This window comes from Arachis hypogaea, chromosome 10 (assembly GCF_003086295.3).
Source record: "Arachis hypogaea cultivar Tifrunner chromosome 10, arahy.Tifrunner.gnm2.J5K5, whole genome shotgun sequence".
NCBI classification, from domain to species: Eukaryota; Viridiplantae; Streptophyta; class Magnoliopsida; order Fabales; family Fabaceae; genus Arachis; species Arachis hypogaea.
Genome location: NC_092045.1, coordinates 44815189 through 44834805, shown reverse-complemented (window position 1 = coordinate 44834805; position 19617 = coordinate 44815189). Strand labels below are relative to the sequence as shown.

Below are 19617 nucleotides of genomic sequence, written 5' to 3'. Positions count from 1 at the left end.
ACTTATGTAAATCAATAGTGGGAAATTCAGATAGGCGTATGGAGATGCTGTGCTCCTCTTGAATCTCTACTTTCTTATTACATTCATCCAATCCTTCTTACTCCTTCCCATGGCAAGTTGTATGTAGGGCATCACCATCGTCAATGGCTACTTTTCATCCTCTCGGGAAAATAGTCCTATGCGCCGTCACTGCATGGCTAATCGTCTGGAGGCATCACCCTTGACAATGGCTACATCCCATCCTCTCAGTGAAAATGGTCCAAATGCTCTGTCACAGCACGGCTAATCATCTGTCGGTTCTCAATCAGGTATGAATAGAATCCATTGATTCTTTTACGTCTGTCACTAATGCCCAGCCTTCAGGAGTTTGAAGCTCGTCACAGTCATTCAATTCCGGAATCCTATTCGGAATACCACAGACAAGGTTAGACCTTCCGGATTACCATGAATGCCGCCATCTATCTAGCTTATACCACGAAAATTCTGTCGGAGAATTTAAGAGATATGCGCCCGGACTAAGGTAGAACGGAAGTGGTTGTCAGTCACACGCGTTCATGGGTGAGAATGATGATGAGTGTCACGGATCATCACATTCATCAAGTTGAAGTGCAACGTATATCTTGGAATAAGAATGAAAGAGAATTGAATAGAAAATAATAGTAATTGTATTGAAACTTGAGGTACAGCAGAGCTCCACACCCTTAATCTATGGTGTGCAGAAACTCCACCGTTGAAAATACATAAGTGAAAGGTTCAGGCATGGCCGAATGGCCAGCCCCCAAAACGTGATCAGAAGACCGAATGGTCAAAAGACAACTAATACAATAGTTAAATGTCCTATATATACTAGACTAGCTACTAGGGTTACATGAGTAAGTAATTGATGCATAAATTCACTTCCGGGGCCCACTTGGTGTATGCTTGGGCTGAGCTTGATCTATCCACGAGCTGAGGCTTTTCTTGGAGTTGAACGCCGAGTTATAGCATGTTTCTGACGTTCAACTCCAGGTTGTGACGTGTTTCTGGCGTTTAACTTCAGACAGCAGCATGTACTTGGCGTTGAGCGCCACTTTACGTCATCAATTCCCAAATAAAGTATAGACTATTATATATTTCTGGAAAGCTATGGATGTCTACTTTCCAAAGCCGTTAAGAGCGCGCCATTTGGAGTTCTGAAGCTCCAGAAAATCCATTTTTAGTGCAGGGAGGTCAGATTCCAACAGCATCAGCAGTCCTTTTGTCAGCCTTTTTCAGAATTTTGCTCAAGTCCCTCAATTTCAGCCAGAATTTACCTGAAATCACAAAAAAACACACAAACTCATAGTAAAGTCCAGAAATGTGAATTTAACATAAAAACTAATGAAAACATCCATAAAAGTAGCTTGAACTTACTAAAAACTGCCTAAAAACAATGCCAAAAAGCGTATAAATTATCCACTCATCACAACACCAAACTTAAATTGTTGCTTGTCCCCAAGCAACTAAAAATCAAATAGGATAAAAAGAAGAGAATATACTATAAATTCCAGAATAGCAATGAATATTAATTATAATTAGATGAGTGGGACTTGTAGCTTTTTGCTTCTGAACAGTTTTGGCATCTCACTTTTTCCTTTGAAGTTTAGAATGATTGGCTTCTCTAGGAACTTAGAATTTTGGATAGTGTTATTGACTTTCCTAGTTAAGTATGTTGATTCTTGAACACAACTACTTATGAGTCTTGGCCGTGGCCCTAAGCACTTTGTTTTCCAATATTACCACTGGATACATAAATGCCACAGACACATGGCTGGGTGAACCTTTTCAAATTGTGACTCAGCTTTGCTAGAGTCCCCAGTTAGAGGTGTCCAGAGCTCTTAAGCACACTCTTTTTGCTTTGGATCACGACCTTAACCACTCAGTCTCAAGCTTTTCACTTGGACCTTTATGACACAAGCACATGGTTAGGGACAGCTTGATTTAGCCGCTTAGGCCTGGATTTTATTTCCTTGGGCCCTCCTATCCATTGATGCTCAAAGCCTTGGATCCTTTTTACCCTTGCCTTTTGGTTTTAAGGGCTATTGGCTTTTTCTGCTTGCTTTTTCTTTTTCTTTCTATTTTTTTTGCCATTTTTTTTTCTTCGCAAGATTTTTGTTTTCACTGCTTTTTCTTGCTTCAAGAATCAATTTCATGATTTTCCAGATCATCAATAACATTTCTCTTTGTTCATCATTCTTTCAAGAGCCAACAATTTTAACATTCATAAACAACAAGATAAAAAATATGCACTGTTCAAGCATTCATTCAGAAAACAAAAAGTATTGTCACCACATCAATATAATTAAACTAAATTCAAGGATAAATTCGAAATTCATGTACTTCTTGTTCTTTTGAATTAAAACATTTTTCTTTTAAGAGAGGTGAAGGATTAATGGATTTTATTCATAGCTTTAAGACATAGTTACTATACATTAATGATCATGAAGTAGAGACACAAAACATAAATAAACATGAAGCATAAAAAAAAATCAAAAAACAGAGAAATAAGAACAAGGAATGAGTCCACCTTAGTGAGGGTGGCACCTTCTTGAAGAACAAATGGTGCTCTTTGAGCTCCTCTATGTCTCTTCCTTGCTTCTGTTGAATGATTCCTAGTAATTTTGGTGATCCTACCCTTAGTTGCTTCCAATAATTGTGTAGAGGGCAATTTATCCCCTGAGGTATCTTAGGGATCTCTTGATTTACAGTCAAATATTCTACCACTGAGCTATAAACCCTTTATAAGAGTCTTTCCATCTCCCATGACTCAGAGGTGGAAGCTTTTGTCTTCCCTTTTCTCTCTCTCTTTTTTTTTGTGAGTGGTGAATGGAAAACAGAAGGGATGACCATGAATGGAGAGAGAGAGGGCGAGGTAGGTGGGGATCCTGTGAGGTCCACAGATCCTGAGATGATCCTGTGGGGTCCACAGATCTTGAGGTGTCAAGGATTTACATCCCTGCACCAATTAGGCATGTAAAATGCCTTTGCACACCATTCTGGCGTTTAAACGCCGAGATGATGCACACTTTGGGCATTCAACGCCCATGTGTAGCATGTTTCTGGCATTGAACGCTAGTTCCATGCTTGTTACTGGCGTTCAGCGCCAGCTTTCCTCAAGGCACATTCCTGGCGTTCAAACGCCAGAATGTGCTTGTTTCTAGCGTTCAGCGCCAGATTCATGCTCTATTCTGGCATTGAACGCCAGCCAGATGCTTCTTACTGGCGTTAAACGCCAGTCTGCCCTTCCTCCAGGGTGTGATTTTTCTTCTGCTGTTTTTGATTCTGTTTTTAATTTTTATATTTTTTTCGTGACTCCACATGATCATATACCTAATAAAACACAAAATAACAATAAAATAAAATTAAAATTAGATAAATAAAAATTGGGTTGCCTCCTAACAAGCGCTCTTTTAATGTCATTAGCTTGACAGTGGGCTCTCATGGAGCCACAAGGTGATCAGGTCAATGTTGTATAGTCCCAACACCAAACTTAGAGTTTGGATATGGGGTCTTAACACCAAACTTAGTGTTTGGTTGTGGCCTCCCAACACCAAACTTAGAGTTTGACTGTGGGGGCTCTGTTTGACTCTGAACTGAGAGAAGCTCTTCATGCTTGCTCTCCTTTGTTACAGAGGGATGGCCATGTGCCTTAAACACAAGGTAGTCCCCATTCAATTGAAGGACTTAGTCTCCTCTGTTAACATCTATCACAACTTCTGCTGTGGCTAGGAAAGGTCTTCCAACGATGATGCATTCATCCTCTTCCTTCCTAGTGTTTAAGATTATGAAATCAGCAGGGATGTAAAGGCCTTCAACCTTTACTAACACGTCCTCTACTACTCCATAAGCTTGTCTTAATGACTTGTCTGCCAATTGTAATAAGAACAAGGCAAGTTGTACCTCAATGATCCCCAGCTTCTCCATTACAGAGAGTGGCATAAGATTTATCCCTGACCCCATATCACATAGAGCTTTTTCAAAGGTCATGGTGCCTATGGTACAAGGTATTAAGAACTTGCCAGGATCTTGTCTTTTTTGAGGTAAAATTTTTTGAATCCAGGTATCTAGTTCACTAATGAGCAAGGGAGGTTCACTTTCCCAAGTCTCATTACCAAACAACTTGGCATTCGGCTTCATGACAGCTCCTAAAAATTGAGCAACTTGCTCTCTAATCACATCTTCATCCTCTTCAGTGGAAGAATAGTCTTCAGAGCTCATGAATGGCAAAAGGAGATTTAATGGAATCTCTATGGTCTTTATATGAGCCTCAGATTCCCTTGGATCCTTAATAGGAAACTCCCTCTTGCTTGAGAGATGTCCCAGGAGGTCTTCCTCACTAGGATTTTCGTCCTCCTCCTCCCTTGTGCATTCAGCCATATCGATCACATCAATGGCCTTGCACTCTCCTTTTGGATTCTCTTCTATATTGCTTGGGAGAATAATGGGAGGAGTTTCAATGACTTTCTTACTCAGCTAGCCCACTTGTGCCTCCATATTTCTGATGGAGGATCTTGTTTCACTCATGAAACTGAAAGTGGCTTTTGACAGATCAGAGACTAGATTGGCTAGATTAGAAGTGCTTTGTTCAGAATTCTCTGTCTGTTGCTGAGAAGATGATGGAAAAGGCTTGCTATTACTCAGCCTATTGCGTCCACCATTGTTAAAGCCTTGTTCAGGCTTTTGTTGATCCTTCCATGAGAAATTTGGATGATTTCTCCATGATGAATTATAGGTGTTTCCATAAGGTTCACCCATGTAATTAACCTTTGCTATTGCAGGGTTCTCAGGATCATAAGCTTCTTCAGATGCTGCCTCTTTAGTACTGTTGGATGTATTTTGCCATCCATTCAGACTTTGAGAGATCATGTTGACTTGCTGAGTCAACACTTTGTTCTGAGCCAATATGGCATTCAGAGCATCAATTTCAAGAACTTCCTTCCTCTGACGCGTTCCATTATTCACGGAATTCCTCTCAGAAGTGTACATGAATTGGTTATTTGCAACCATGTCAATTAGTTCTTGAGCTTCTGCAGGCGTTTTCTTTAGGTGAATGGATCCACCTGCAGAATGGTCCAATGACATTTTTGAAAATTTAAATAGACCATAATAGAATATATCAAATATGGTCCATTCTGAAAACATGTCAGATGGACACCTTTTGGTCAACTGCTTGTATCTTTCCCAAGCTTCATAGAGGGATTCACCATCTTTTTGTTTGAAGGTCTGAACATCCACTCTAAGCTTGCTCAGCTTTTGAGGAGGAAAGAATTTATCCAAGAAAGCCATGACCAGCTTATCCCATGAGTCCATGCTATCCTTAGGTTGTGAATCCAACCATATTCTAGCTCTGTCTCTTACTGCAAAAGGGAAAAGCATGAGTATGTAGACTTCAGGATCTACTCCATTCGTCTTTACAGTCTCACAAATCTGCAAGAACTCAGTTAAAAACTGATAAGGATCTTCAGATGGAAGTCCATAGAACTTGCAGTTTTGTTGCATTAAGGCAACTAGTTGAGGCTTAAGCTCAAAATTATTGGCTCCAATGGCAGGAATGGAGATGCTTCTTCCATCAAAATTGGACGTGGGCTTAGTAAAATAACCAAGCATCCTTCTTGCATTATCATTATTAGGTTCAGCTGCCATCTCCTTCTCTTGTTCGAAAATTTCTGAAATGTTGCTTTTGGATTGTTGTAATTTAGCTTCTCTTAGTTTCCTCTTCGGAGTCCTTTCAGGTTCAGGATCAATTTCAACAAGAGTGTCTTTTTCCTTGTTCCTGCTCATATGAAAGAGAAGAAAACAAGAAAATAAAGAGGAATCCTCTATGTCACAGTATAGAGATTCCTTTATGTTAGTAGAAGAAGAAAGAGTGAAGAATCCAAACACAAGGGATAGATTATGTTCGGATTTTTAGATGAAGAGAGGTGAAGAGAAGTGTTAGTAAATAATTAAATAGAATAAGAGAGAAGAGATAGAAAATTTCGAAAATAATTTTTAAAAAAAAAAGTGTTAGTAATTTTCGAAAATTAGAGATAAGATAAGATTAAAATTAAAATTTAAAACAAAAGAATTTTCGAAAAAGAGATGAGATATTTTCGAAAATTAGAGAGAGAAAAGTAGTAGGTGATTTTGAAAAAGATAAGAAACAAACAAAAAGTCAAAGAGTTAGTTGAAAAAGATATTAAAATCAAATTTGAAAAGATAAGAAGATAAGAGGTTAGATAAGATATTTTGAAATCAAATCTTGAAAAAGATAAATTTTTTTTAAAAAAAGATAAGATAAAAGATAAAAAGATTTAATTCAAAAAAATTTGAAATTACTTACTTGACTAACAAGAAACTACAAGATAAGATTCTAGAACTTCAAGATTGAACCTTTCTTAACAAGAAAGTAACAAACTTCAAAATTTTTGAATCAATCACATTAATTATTAGTGAGTTTTCGAAAATGTGATATAAAGATAAGAAAAAGATTTTGAAAATATTTTGAAAAAGATTTTTGAAATTTTTGAAAAATAGAAAAAAATGAAAAAGATATGATTTTTGAAAAGATTTTGAAAAGATAAGATTTATAAAATTGAAAATTTGACTTGACTTGTAAGAAACAACTAATTTTGAAAATTTTTGACTAAGTCAACTCAAATTTTCGAAAATTATGAGAAAAATAAGGAAAAGGTATTTTTTGATTTTTGAAATTTAATTATGAGAGAGAAAAACACAATTATGACCCAAAACTTAAAAATTTTGGATCAAAACACATGATACATGCAAGAACACTATGAATGTCAAGATGAACACCAAGAACACTTTGAAGATCATGATGAACATCAAGAACATATTTTTGAAAAATTTTTAATGCAAAGAAAACATGCAAGACACCAAACTTAGAAATCTTTAATGCATGGACTCTAACAAACGAAAAATGCACATGAAAAACAACAAACAACACAAAATAAGAAATCATCAAGATCAAACAAGAGGATTTGTCAAGAACAACTTGAAGATCATGAAGAACACTATAAATGCATGGAGTTTTCGAAAAATGCAAGAAAAAATTTTTAAAGCATGCAATTGACACCAAACATAAAAATTGACTCAAGACTCAAATAAGAAACACAAAATATTTTTGATTTTTATGATTTTATTAATTTTTTTGTATTTTTATTAATTTTTTTCGAAAATAAATTTTGGAAAAATGAAAAAGAAAAAAAGAAATTTTGAAAAAGATTTTTGAAAAGAAAATTACCTAATCTGAGCAACAAGATGCACCGTCAGTTGTCCATACTCGAACAATCCCCGGCAACGGCGCCAAAAACTTTGTGGACAAAACTGTGATTGCCCTCTTTGTATTTGCATGAGATTTATTTAATGGCTCTTTGGCATATGTGATCACAACTACGTTCAACTTAACCAGCACGTGTACTGGGTCATCCAAGTAATACCTTATGTGAGTAAGGTTCGATCCCACAGAGATTGTTGGTATGAAGCAAGCTATGGTCACCTTGTAAATCTCAGTTAGGCAGATTAAATGATTATGGATTTCAAAAATTAATAATAAAAAGAAATAAAATAAGATAGAAATACTTATGTAAATCAATAGTGGGAATTTCAGATAGGCATATGGAGATGCTGTGCTCCTCTTGAATCTCTACTTTCTTATTACATTCATCCAATCCTTCTTACTCCTTTCCATGGCAAGCTGTATGTAGGGCATCACCATCGTCAATGGCTACTTTTCATCCTCTCGGGAAAATGGTCCTATGCGCCGTCACTGCATGGCTAATCGTCTGGAGGCATCACCCTTGACAATGGCTACATCCCATCCTCTTAGTGAAAATGGTCCAAATGCTCTGTTACAGCACGGCTAATCATCTGTCGGTTCTCAATCAGGTTGGAATATAATCCATTGATTCTTTTGCGTCTGTCACTAACGCCCAGCCTTCAAGAGTTTGAAGCTCGTCACAGTCATTCAATTCCGGAATCCTACTCGGAATACCACAGACAATGTTAGACCTTCTGGATTCCCATGAATGCCGCCATCTATCTAGCTTATACGACGAAGATTCTGTTGGGGAATTTAAGAGATATGCGCCCGGCCTAAGGTAGAACAGAAGTGGTTGTCAGTCATGCGCGTTCATGGGTGAGAATGATGATGAGTGTCACGGATCATCACATTCATCAAGTTGAAGTGCAACGTATATCTTGGAATAAGAATAAAAGAGAATTGAATAGAAAATAATAGTAATTGTATTGAAACTTGAGGTACAACAGAGCTCCACACCCTTAATCTATATTGTGCAGAAACTCCACCGTTGAAAATACATAAGTGAAAGGTTCAGGCATGGCCGAATGGTCAAAAGACAACTAATACAATAGTTAAATGTCCTATATATACTAGACTAGCTACTAGGGTTTACATAAGTAAGTAATTGATGCATAAATTCACTTCCGGGGCCCACTTGGTGTATGCTTGGGCTGAGCTTGATCTATCTACGAGCTGAGGCTTTTCTTGGAGTTGAACGCCGAGTTATAGCGTGTTTCTGGCGTTCAACTCCGGGTTGTGACGTGTTTCTGGCGTTTAACTCCAGACAGAAGCATGTACTTGGCGTTGAGCGCCACTTTACGTCGTCAATTCCCGAATAAAGTATGGACTATTATATATTGCTGGAAAGCTCTAGATGTCTACTTTCCAACGCCGTTGAGAGCGCGTCATTTGGAGTTCTGTAACTCCAGAAAATCCATTTTCAGTGCAGGAAGGTCAGATTCCAACAGCATCAGCAGTCCTTTTGTCAGCCTTTTTCAGAATTTTGCTCAAGTCCCTCAATTTCAGCCAGAATTTACCTGAAATCACAGAAAAATACACAAACTCATAGTAAAGTCCAGAAGTGTGAATTTAACATAAAAACTAATGAAAATATCCCTAAAAGTAGCTTGAACTTACTAAAAACTGCCTAAAAACAACGCCAAAAAGCGTATAAATTATCCGCTCATCAAAGGCCTTTACATCCCTACTGATTTCATAATTTTAGACACTGGGAAGGAAGAGGATGAGTGTATCATCCTTGGAAGACCTTTCCTAGCCACAGCAGGAGCTGTGATAGATGTCAACAGAGGGGAATTAATCCTTCAATTGAATGGGGACTACCTGGTGTTTAAGGCACATGGCCATCCCTCTGTGACAAAAGAGAGTGAGCACAAAGAACTTCTCTCAGTTCAGAGTCAAGAAGAGCCCCCACAGTCAAACTCTAAGTTTGGTGTTGGGAGGCCACAACCAAACACTAACTTTGGTGTTAAGACCCTATATCCAAACTCTAAGTTTGGTGTTGGGACTATACAACATTGACCAGATCACCTTGTGGCTCCATGAGAGCCCACTGTCAAGCTATTGACATTAAAGAAGTGCTTGTTGGGAGGCAACCCAAATTTTTATTTATCTAATTTTAAATTTTATTTTATTGTTATTTTGTGTTTTATTAGGTACATGATCATGTGGAGTCACGAAAAAATATAAAAATTAAAAACAGAATCAAAAAATAGTAGAAGAAAAATCACACCCTGGAGGAAGGACAGATTGGCGTTCAACGCCAGTAAGAAGCATCTGGCTGGCGTTCAACGCCAGAACAGAGCATGAATCTGGTGCTGAACGCCAGAAACAAGCAACATTCTGGCGTTTGAACGCCATGAATGTGCCTTGAGAAAAGCTGGCGCTGAACGCCAGTAACAAGCATGGAGCTGGCGTTCGATGCCAGAAACATGCTACACATGGGCGTTGAACGCCCAGAGTGTGCATCATCTCGGCGTTTAAACGCCAGAATGGTTCGCAAAGGCATTTTACATGCCTATTTGGTGTAGGGATGGAATTCCTTGACACCTCAGGATCTGTGGACCCCACAGGATCATCTCAGGATCTGTAGACCCCACAGGATCCCCACCTAACATATTCCCACCTTACCTCCTAATCCTATAACACTCTTTCCCATATCACACTTTCCAACAACTTCAATCTCTCTTCCCAATTATCCCCTTCACCACTCACATCCATCCACTCTTCCCCATAAACCCCACCTACCTTCAAAATTCAAAACCACTTTCCCACCCAATCCCACCCTAAATGACCGAAACTACACCCTCTCCCCTCCCTATATATACCCTTCCATTCTACTTCATTTTCACACAACACAAACCCCCTCTTCTACACCTTGGCCGAAAATACCATCTCTCACTCTCCTCCATATTCTCTTCTTCTTCTTCTTCTCTTCTTTCTTCTCTTGCTTGAGGGTGAGCAATATTTTAAGTTTGGTGTGGTAAAAGCATAAGGTTTTTGTTTTTCTATTACCATCAATGGCACCTAAGGCCGGAGAATCCTCTAGAAAAGGAAAAGGGAAGACAAAAGCTTCCACCTCCGAGTCATGGAAGATGGAAAGATTCATCTCCAAAAGCCATCAAGACCACTTCTATGATGTTGTGGCAAAGAAGAAGGTGATCCATGAAGTCCCTTTCAAGCTCAAGAAAAATGAGTATCCAGAAATCCGACATGAAATCCGAAGAAGAGGTTGGGAAGTCCTAACCAACCCCATGCAACAAGTCGGAATCTTAATGGTTCAAGAGTTCTATGCCAATGCATGGATCACTAGGAACCATGATCAAAGTATGAACCCGAGTCCAAAGAATTATCTCACAATGGTTCGGGGAAAATACATAGATTTTAGTCTGAAGAATGTGAGGTTGGCATTCCACTTGCCCATGATGCAAGGAGATGTACGCCCCTACACTAGAAGGGTCAACTTTAATCAAAGGTTGGAGCAAGTCCTAATGGACATATGTGTGGAAGGATCTCAATGGAAAAGAGACTCCAAAGGCAAGCCAGTTCAACTAAGAAGACTGGACCTCAAGCCTGTGGCTAGAGGGTGGTTGGAGTTCATTCAACGCTCCATCATTCCCACTAGCAACCGATCTGAAGTTACTGTGGATCGGGCCATCATGATTCATAGCATCATGATTGGAGAGGAAGTAGAAGTTCATGAAGTCATCTCCAATGAAATCTACAAAATAGCCGAAAAGCCCTCCACCATGGCAAGACTAGCTTTTCCTCACCTTATTTGCCATCTATGCTACTCAGCTGGAGTTATCATAGAAGGAGACATCTCTATTGAAGAGGATAAGCCCATCACCAAGAAGAGGATGGAGCAAGCAAGAGAGACCCTCCACGGATCTCAAGAGATGCATGAGGAAGCTCATCATCAAGAAATCCCTGAGATGCCTCAAGGAATGCACTTTCCTCCCAACAACTATTGGGAACAACTCAACACTTCCTTAGAAGATTTGAGCTACAATGTGGAACAATTAAGGGTGGAACATCATGAGCACTCCATCATTCTCCATGAAATAAGAGAAGATCAAAGAGCGATGAGGGAGGAGCAACAAAGGCAAGGAAGGGACATAGAAGAGCTTAAGGACATTGTTGGTCCTTCAAGAAGAAGACGCCACTAAGGTGGATTCATTCCTTGTTCTTATTTCTTTCTGCTGTTCGATTTTTATATTATATGTTCATTTATGTTTTGTGTCTCTACTTCATGATCATTAGTGTTTAGTAACTATGTCTTAAAGTTATGAATAATTCAATTAATCCTTCACCTTTCTTAAATGAAAAATTTTTTTAATTCAAAAGAACAAGAAATACATGAATTTCAAATTTATCCTTGAATTTAGTTTAATTATATTGATGTGGTGGCAATACTTTTTGTTTTCTGAATGAATGCTTAAACAGTGCATATTTTTTATCTTGTTGTTTATAAATGTTAAAACTATTGGCTCTTGAAAGAATGATGAACAAAGAGAAATGTTATTGGTTATCTGAAAAATCATAAAATTGATTCTTGAAGCAAGAACAAGCAGTGAAAAAGCAAAAGCTTGTGAAAAAAAAAGAGAAAGTGGCGAAAAAAAAAAAAGAGAAAATGAAAAAGCAAGCTGAAAAAGCCAATAGCCCTTAAAACCAAAAGGCAAGGGTAAAAAGGATCCAAGGCTTTGAGCATCAGTGGATAGGAGGGCCCAAGGAAATAAAATCCAGGCCTAAGCGGCTAATTCAAGTTGTCCCTAATCATGTGCTTGTGGCATGCAGGTCCAAGTGAAAAGCTTGAGACTGAGTGGTTAAAGTCATGATCCAAAGCAAAAGAGTGTGCTTAAGAGCTCTGGACACCACTAACTGGGGACTCTAGCAAAGCTGGGTCACAATCTGAGAAGGTTCACCCAGTTATGTGTCTGTGGCATTTATGTATCCGGTGGTAATACTGGAAAACAAAGTGCTTAGGGCCATGGCCAAGACTCATAAGTAGCTGTGTTCAAGAATCAACATACTTAACTAGGAAAGTCAATAAAACTATCCGAAATTCTAAGTTCCTAGAGAAGCCAATCATTCTGAACTTCAAAGGAAAAATTGAGATGCCAAAACTATTCAGAAGCAAAAAGCTACAAGTCCCGCACATCTAATTAGAATTAATATTCATTGATATTTTGGAATTTATAGTATATTCTCTTCTTTTTATCCTAATTGATTTTCAGTTGCCTGGGGACAAGCAACAATTTAAGTTTGGTGTTGTGATGAGCGGATAATTTATACGCTTTTTGGCATTGTTTTTAGGTAGTTTTTAGTAAGTTCAAGCTACTTTTAGGGATGTTTTCATTAGTTTTTATGTTAAATTCACATTTCTGGACTTTACTATGAGTTTGTGTGTTTTTCTGTGATTTCAGGTAATTTCTGGCTGAAATTGAGGGACTTGAGCAAAAACTCTGATAGGAGGCTGACAAAGGACTGCTGATGCTATTGGAATCTGACCTCCCTGCACTCGAAATGGATTTTCTAGAGCTACAGAACTCCAAACAGTGTTAGAAAGTAGACATCTATAGCTTTCAAGAAATATATAATAGTCCATACTTTATTCGGGAATTGACGATGTAAAGTGGCACTCAACGCCAAGTATATGCTGTTGTCTGGAGTCAAACGCCAGAAACACGTCACAACCCGGAGTTGAATGCCCAAAACACATTACAACTTGGAGTTCAAATCCAAAAGAAGCCTCAGTTCGTGGATAGATCAAGATCAGCCCAAACATACACCAAGTGGACCCCGGAAGTGGATTTATGCATCAATTACTTACTCATGTTAACCCTAGTAGCTAGTTTATTATAAATAGAACTTTTTACTAGTATATTAGATATCATGGAATAGATCTCTGGACGCCTAGTCCTTAGACCATGGGGGCTGGCCATTCGGCCATGCCTGAACCTTTCACTTATGTATTTTCAACGGTGGAGTTTTTACACACCATAGATTAAGGGTGTGGAGCTCTGCTGTACCTCAAGTTTCAATACAATTACTATTATTTTCTATTCAATTCTCTTTTATTCCTATTCTAAGATATTCGTTGCACTTCAACTTGATGAATGTGATGATCTGTGACACTCATCATCATTCTCACCTATGAACGCGCGTGACTGACAACCACTTCCGTTCTACCTTAGGCCGGGCGCATATCTCTTAGATACCCCAACAGAATCTTCGTGGTATAAGCTAGATAGATGGCGGCATTCATGAGAATCCAGAAAGTCTAACCTTGTCTGTGGTATTCCGAGTAGGATTCCGAGAATCCGAAAAGTCTAACCTTGTCTGTGGTATTCCGAGTAGGATTCTGGGAATGAATGACTGTGATGAGCTTCAAACTCCTGAAGGCTGGGCATTAGTGGCAGACGCAAAAGAATCAAGGGATTCTATTCCAACCTGATTGAGAACCGATAGATGATTAGCCGTGCTGTGACAGAGCATAGGACCATTTTCACTGAGAGGATGGGATGTAGCCATTGACAACGGTGATGCCCTACATACAGCTTGCCATGGAAAGGAGTAAGAAGGATTGGATGAATGTAATAAGAAAGTAGAGATTCAAGAGAAGCACAGCATCTCCATACGCCTATCTGAAATTCCCACTATTGATTTACATAAGTATTTCTATCCTATTTTATTTTCTGTTTATTAATAATTTTCAAACTTATCCATAATCAATTATTATCCGCCTGACTGAGATTTACAAGATGACCATAGCTTGCTTCATACCAACAATCTCTGTGGGATCGACCCTTACTCACGTAAGGTATTACTTGGATGACCCAGTACACTTGCTGGTTACGTTGAACGGAGTTGTGACCACACATAGTTGTGAACCATGGTATTGGCATCATGTTTTTGGTGCCATTGCCAGGGAAAGAAAAAGCAATGAATTTTACAAAATACAATAACAAAGGAATCACAATTTCGTCCACCAGGCGCGTCCCTTGAGGTTCTGGCTCAGCCGCTAAATACATTGGCACTTGGCTTCGGCTACTTCGCGCTGGTCACTTCGGTGCGCATCCGTGCATACGCGGCTGGTGCACGTGTTGGCGCCCTTGCTCGAAATTCCAAAGCTTTAATTTCTATGCTCCTTTCCTTTATGCATGCTCATATCCTCTCTTCCAAGCCATCCTTGCCATATAAGCTCTGAAATCACTTAACACATGGATCACGGCATCAAATGGTAATAGAGAAGGATTAAAATATATCTAATTCAATACAAAAGAAGCATGTTTTCATCTATGAGGCAAAATTGGGAAAGGAACACCAAATCATGCATTTTTATATGAATAAGTGTGGAAGATCATTGATAAAACCCTCAAAATCTATATAGGATAAACCCTAAAAACGGGGTTTTTCATCCTCCCCACACTTAGACTATAGCATGTCCTCATGCTAAAGAAAAGCAAAAGACCAAACGATCATAAAGGAATGAGATTCATGATATGCAATCTACTTACATGAATGCAACTAAGATGGATACTACTATCTACTTGATCAAAAAGCAAATCACCCTTCCTAAAACACATATATGGTCACATAGGGCAAGATGATAAATAATGCATTCCATACCAATTTTAATCATCAAAGCGAGATATGCCCAGCTTGCATGAAGAACGCTCGTGAGAGCCGAGAATATAGATTTGAGCTTCGAACCCTCACCAAAAGTGTTTGCACTCTATTCGCTTGGTGTATCGGGTTACTCACTTAATTCTCCCCTATTTCGTGCTATTCCAAAATTTGTTCTTCCTCTAACAATCAACAATTGTTATATGCATGCATACATACATCATGAGGTCTTTCCTTTGGCTGTACTGGGGCTAGGGTCAAGGTAAGGTTATATATTTGGCTAAGTGGGCTAGAAATTGAATCCTTTGATTAACCGAAGCTTCCCACCAAACCTATATAACGTCCTATACAATTATATACTAGTCTAGCTACCTATTCCTCACCTTTCCACATACTCATGCATTCACTTTTAATCACTACAAACATGCATCGATTATTATTGAATATTACTTCGGGGCATTTTGTCCCCTTTTCCCTTTTCCTTTTTTTTTTATTTCTACTTGGTTTGTTTTCTTTTTCATTATTCCTTTTCCTTTTTGTAGTTTTTTTTTCTCTTTTTTTTTCTTTTGTCTTTCTTGTCAATGCATATGGTTTACATATTTGGTCATCACATGAGTATGCATCCACTCCCCAATATTTTCAACAAAAACAACAATATGCTCTTACCTCAACCAATGTCCCCCTCCCCGTTTCCCCATACTTGGATGACGCATGATGAGCGGATAATTTGTATGCTTTTTGGCATTGTTTTTAGTATGTTTTTGGTATGATATAGTTAGTTTTTAGTATATTTTTATTAGTTTTTAGTTAAAGTTCACTTTTCTGGACTTTACTATGAGTTTGTGTGTTTTTCTGTGATTTCAGGTATTTTCTGGCTGAAATTGAGGGACCTGAGCAAAAATCTGATTCAGAGACTAAAAAGGACTGCAGATGCTGTTGGATTCTGACCTCCCTACACTCGAAGTGGATTTTCTGGAGCTACAGAAGCCCAATTGGCGCGCTCTCAACGGCGTTGGAAAGTAGACATCCTGGGCTTTCCAGCAATATATGATAGTCCATACTTTGCCAAAGATTTGATGGCCTAAACCGGCGTTCAAAGTCACCTTCAAGATTTCCAGCGTTAAACGCCGGAACTGGCACCCAAATGGGAGTTAAACGCCCAAACTGGCACTAAAGCTGGCGTTTAACTCCAAGAAGAGTCTCTGCACGAAATTTCTTCATTGCTCAGCCCAAGCACACACCAAGTGGGCCCGGAAGTGGATTTTTATGTCATTTACTCATTTCTGTAAACCTTAGGCTACTAGTTTTCTTTAAGTAGGACCTTTTGCTATGGTATTTGTATCATCTTTCAATCTGAAGAGTCTTTCGATCTTTGGATCTTTTGATCACTTTGGGAGGCTGGCCATTCGGCCATGCCTAGACCTTGTTCTTATGTATTTTCAACGGTGGAGCTTCTACACACCATAGATTAAGGTGTGGAGCTCTGCTGTACCTCGAGTATTAGTGTAATTACTATTGTTCTTCCATTCAATTCCGCTTGTTCTTGTTCTAAGATATCACTTGTTCTTCAACTTGATGAATGTGATGATCCGTGACACTCATCATCATTCTTACCCATGAACAAGGTGACTGACAACCACTATTGTTCTACAAAGCAACAAGGCTCTAGTGTTTATCTCTTGGATTCTTTAACCGGAATCTTCGTGGTATAGGCGAGAACTGATGGCGGCATTCAAGAGAATCCGGAAGTTCTAACCTTGTCTGTGGTATTCTGAGTAGGATTCAATGACTGAATGACTGTGACGTGCTTCAAACTCCTAGCAGGCGGGGCGTTAGTGACAGACGCAAAAGAATCGATGGATTCTATTCCGGCCTGACCGAGAATCGACAGCTAAATTCCGCTATGCTGTGACAGAGCATATGCAATCGCTTTCACTGAGAGGATGGGAGGTAGCCATTGACAACGGTGAAACCCTACACAAGCTTGCCATGGAAAGGAATAAGAAGGATTGGATGAAGACAGTAGGAAAGCAGAGAGACGGAAGGGAAGGCATCTTCATGCGCTTATCTGAAGTTCCTACCAATGAATTACATAAGTATCTCTATCTTTACCTTTGTGTTATTTTCGTTCATCATCATATACATTTGAGTTTGCCTGACTAAGATTTACAAGATGACCATAGCTTGCTTCAATACTAACAATCTCCGTGGGATCGACCCTTACTCGCGTAAGGTTTATTACTTGGACGACCCAGTGCACTTGCTGGTTAGTTGTGCGAAGTTGTGTAATGCCATGGTATTGAACACCAAGTTTTTGGGGTTCATGACCAGGGATTATGAGAGTTGTGAAAAAGTATTGTTCACAATTTTGCGCACCAAGTTTTTGGCGCCGTTGCCGGGGATTGTTCAAGTTTTGAGCAAGCTTTTGGTAACATCAGTGCCAAGATCCGGCAACAACACCAAGTTTTTGGCGTTATTGCCAGGGATTGTTCAGTTTGGACAACTGAAGGTTCATCTTGTTGCTTAGATTAGGTATTTATTTTTTTTCGAAATTCTTGAAGATGAATTCTAGAGTTTCATGATGATTTGTTGAAGTCTGGCTGGCTGAGAAGCCATGTCTAATTTCATTGGACCGAGATTTCAACTTATCATCACAAGAGCTTGTTGATTTCTATCAATCTTGCTTTTGGAGCAGTGATCTGCTAAGGCTTGGCTGGCCTTTGGCCATGTCTAGTGTTTTGGACCAAAGCTTTCTTTGAAAGCTTGGCTGGCTGTGAAGCCTTGTCTAATTCCTGGACCGGAGTCTTAGACTAGCATTGCACTGATTCCTGGAATTCTCATCAAGAATTTTGATACTTTTTTTCTTAATTTTTGAAAAACAAAAAAAAATTTAAAAAAAATCATAAAATCCAAAAATATTTCTTGTTTGAGTCTAGTATCTCATCTTAAGTTTGGTGTCAATTGCATGCATTCATTCATATGTATTAAGGATTCTCAAGTAATTCTTGATAATTTTCGTGCTCTGATCTTTGAATTCTATTGGCTTGAGTGTTTTGTGTGTCTCATATGCATTTTCATCCTGTTAGTGTCAGTAGTATACAAACTGCTAAGTTTGGTGTCTTGCATGCATTGTTATTTGATTTTAGTTGCATTTTGATTTTTCCTTATTATTAAAAATCCAAAAATATTTTTAATTTGTGTCTTCTCAAGTCAATAATACAGAGAATTGAAGATTCAGAACATACAGCAGAGGAATTGCACAGAAAAAGCTGGGCGTTCAAAACGCCCAGTGAAGAAGGACAGACTGGCGTTTAAACGCCAGCCAGGGTACCTGGTTGGGCGTTTAACGCCCAAAAGGGTAGCATTTTGGGTGTTAAACGCCAGAATGTGCACCATTCTGGGCGTTTAACGCCAGGATGGCTAAGGGAGGAAGATTTTGTTTTCAAATCAAATTTTTTCTAAGTTTTCAAAATCTTTTCAAAATCAAATCTTTTTCAAATCAATTTTTCAATCAAATCTTTTTCAAAACCAATTTCTTTCCATTTTTAAAGATACTTACTATCAATTAATGATTTGATTCAACATTTCAAGGATGTTGCCTTTTCTGTTGAGAAAGGTTTAATGTTTGAATCATATCTTTTCTTGTTAGGCAAGTCATTAATTTTTAAAATCAAGTCTTTTTAAAATTGTTTTCAAATCATATCTTTTCAATCATATCTTTTTAAAACCATAACTTTTCAATCAAATCTTTTTAATCACATCTTTTTCAAAATAGTTTTCAATCAAATCTTTTTTATTTCTAATTTCAAAATCTTTTTCAAAAATCATTTGATTCCTTTTCCATTTTCATTTTCGAAAATTAAGTAATGTTTTTCAAAAAAATGTTTTCAAATTTTCTACTTAATTTTCGAAAATCACTTCCCTCCTTCTCACATCCTTCTATTTATGGACTAACACTATCCCTTAAATGCAAAATTCGAACACCATCTTCTTTGATAAGTTCAAATTTTCTACTCCTGTCTTCTACTCTTCTTTTCCTCTGACACTTAAAGGAACCTCTATACTGTGACATAGAGGATTCCACATTTTCTTGTTCTCTTCTCTTTCTTATGAGCAGGAGCAAAGACAAAGGCATTCTTGTTGAGGCTGATCCTGAACCTGAAAGGACCTTGAAGAGAAAGCTCAGAGAAGCCAAAGCACAACTCTCTTTAGAGCACCTAACCGAATTCTTCAAGGAAGGAGAACACATGGCAGCTGAAAACAACAACAATGCCAATAATGCAAGGAAGGTGCTGGGTGACTTTACTGCACCTACTCCCGACTTCTATGGGAGAAGCATCTCTATCCCTGCCATTGGAGCAAACAACTTTGAGCTTAAGCCTCAATTAGTTTCTCTAATGCAACAGAATTGCAAGTTCCATGGACTTCCACTGGAAGATCCTCATCAGTTTTTAGCTGAGTTCTTGCAAATCTGTGACACTGTCAAGACTAATGGGGTTGACCCTGAGGTCTACAGACTAATGCTATTCCCTTTTGTTGTAAGCGACAGAGCTAGAACATGGTTGGACTCTCAACCTAAAGAAAGCCTGGACTCTTGGGAAAAGCTAGTCAATGCCTTCTTGGCAAAGTTCTTTCCACCTCAAAAATTGAGT

General features: G+C 38.5%; 1 non-coding gene across 1 annotated transcript; it reads left to right on the top strand.

Moving 5' to 3' along the window:
- Nucleotides 1–5158: 5158 nt before the first annotated feature.
- LOC112719489 (small nucleolar RNA R71) lies at nucleotides 5159–5262 on the top strand. Its single transcript, XR_003161790.1, has one exon. It is a non-coding gene; the product is annotated as a small nucleolar RNA R71 (small nucleolar RNA).
- Nucleotides 5263–19617: the final 14355 nt, after the last annotated feature.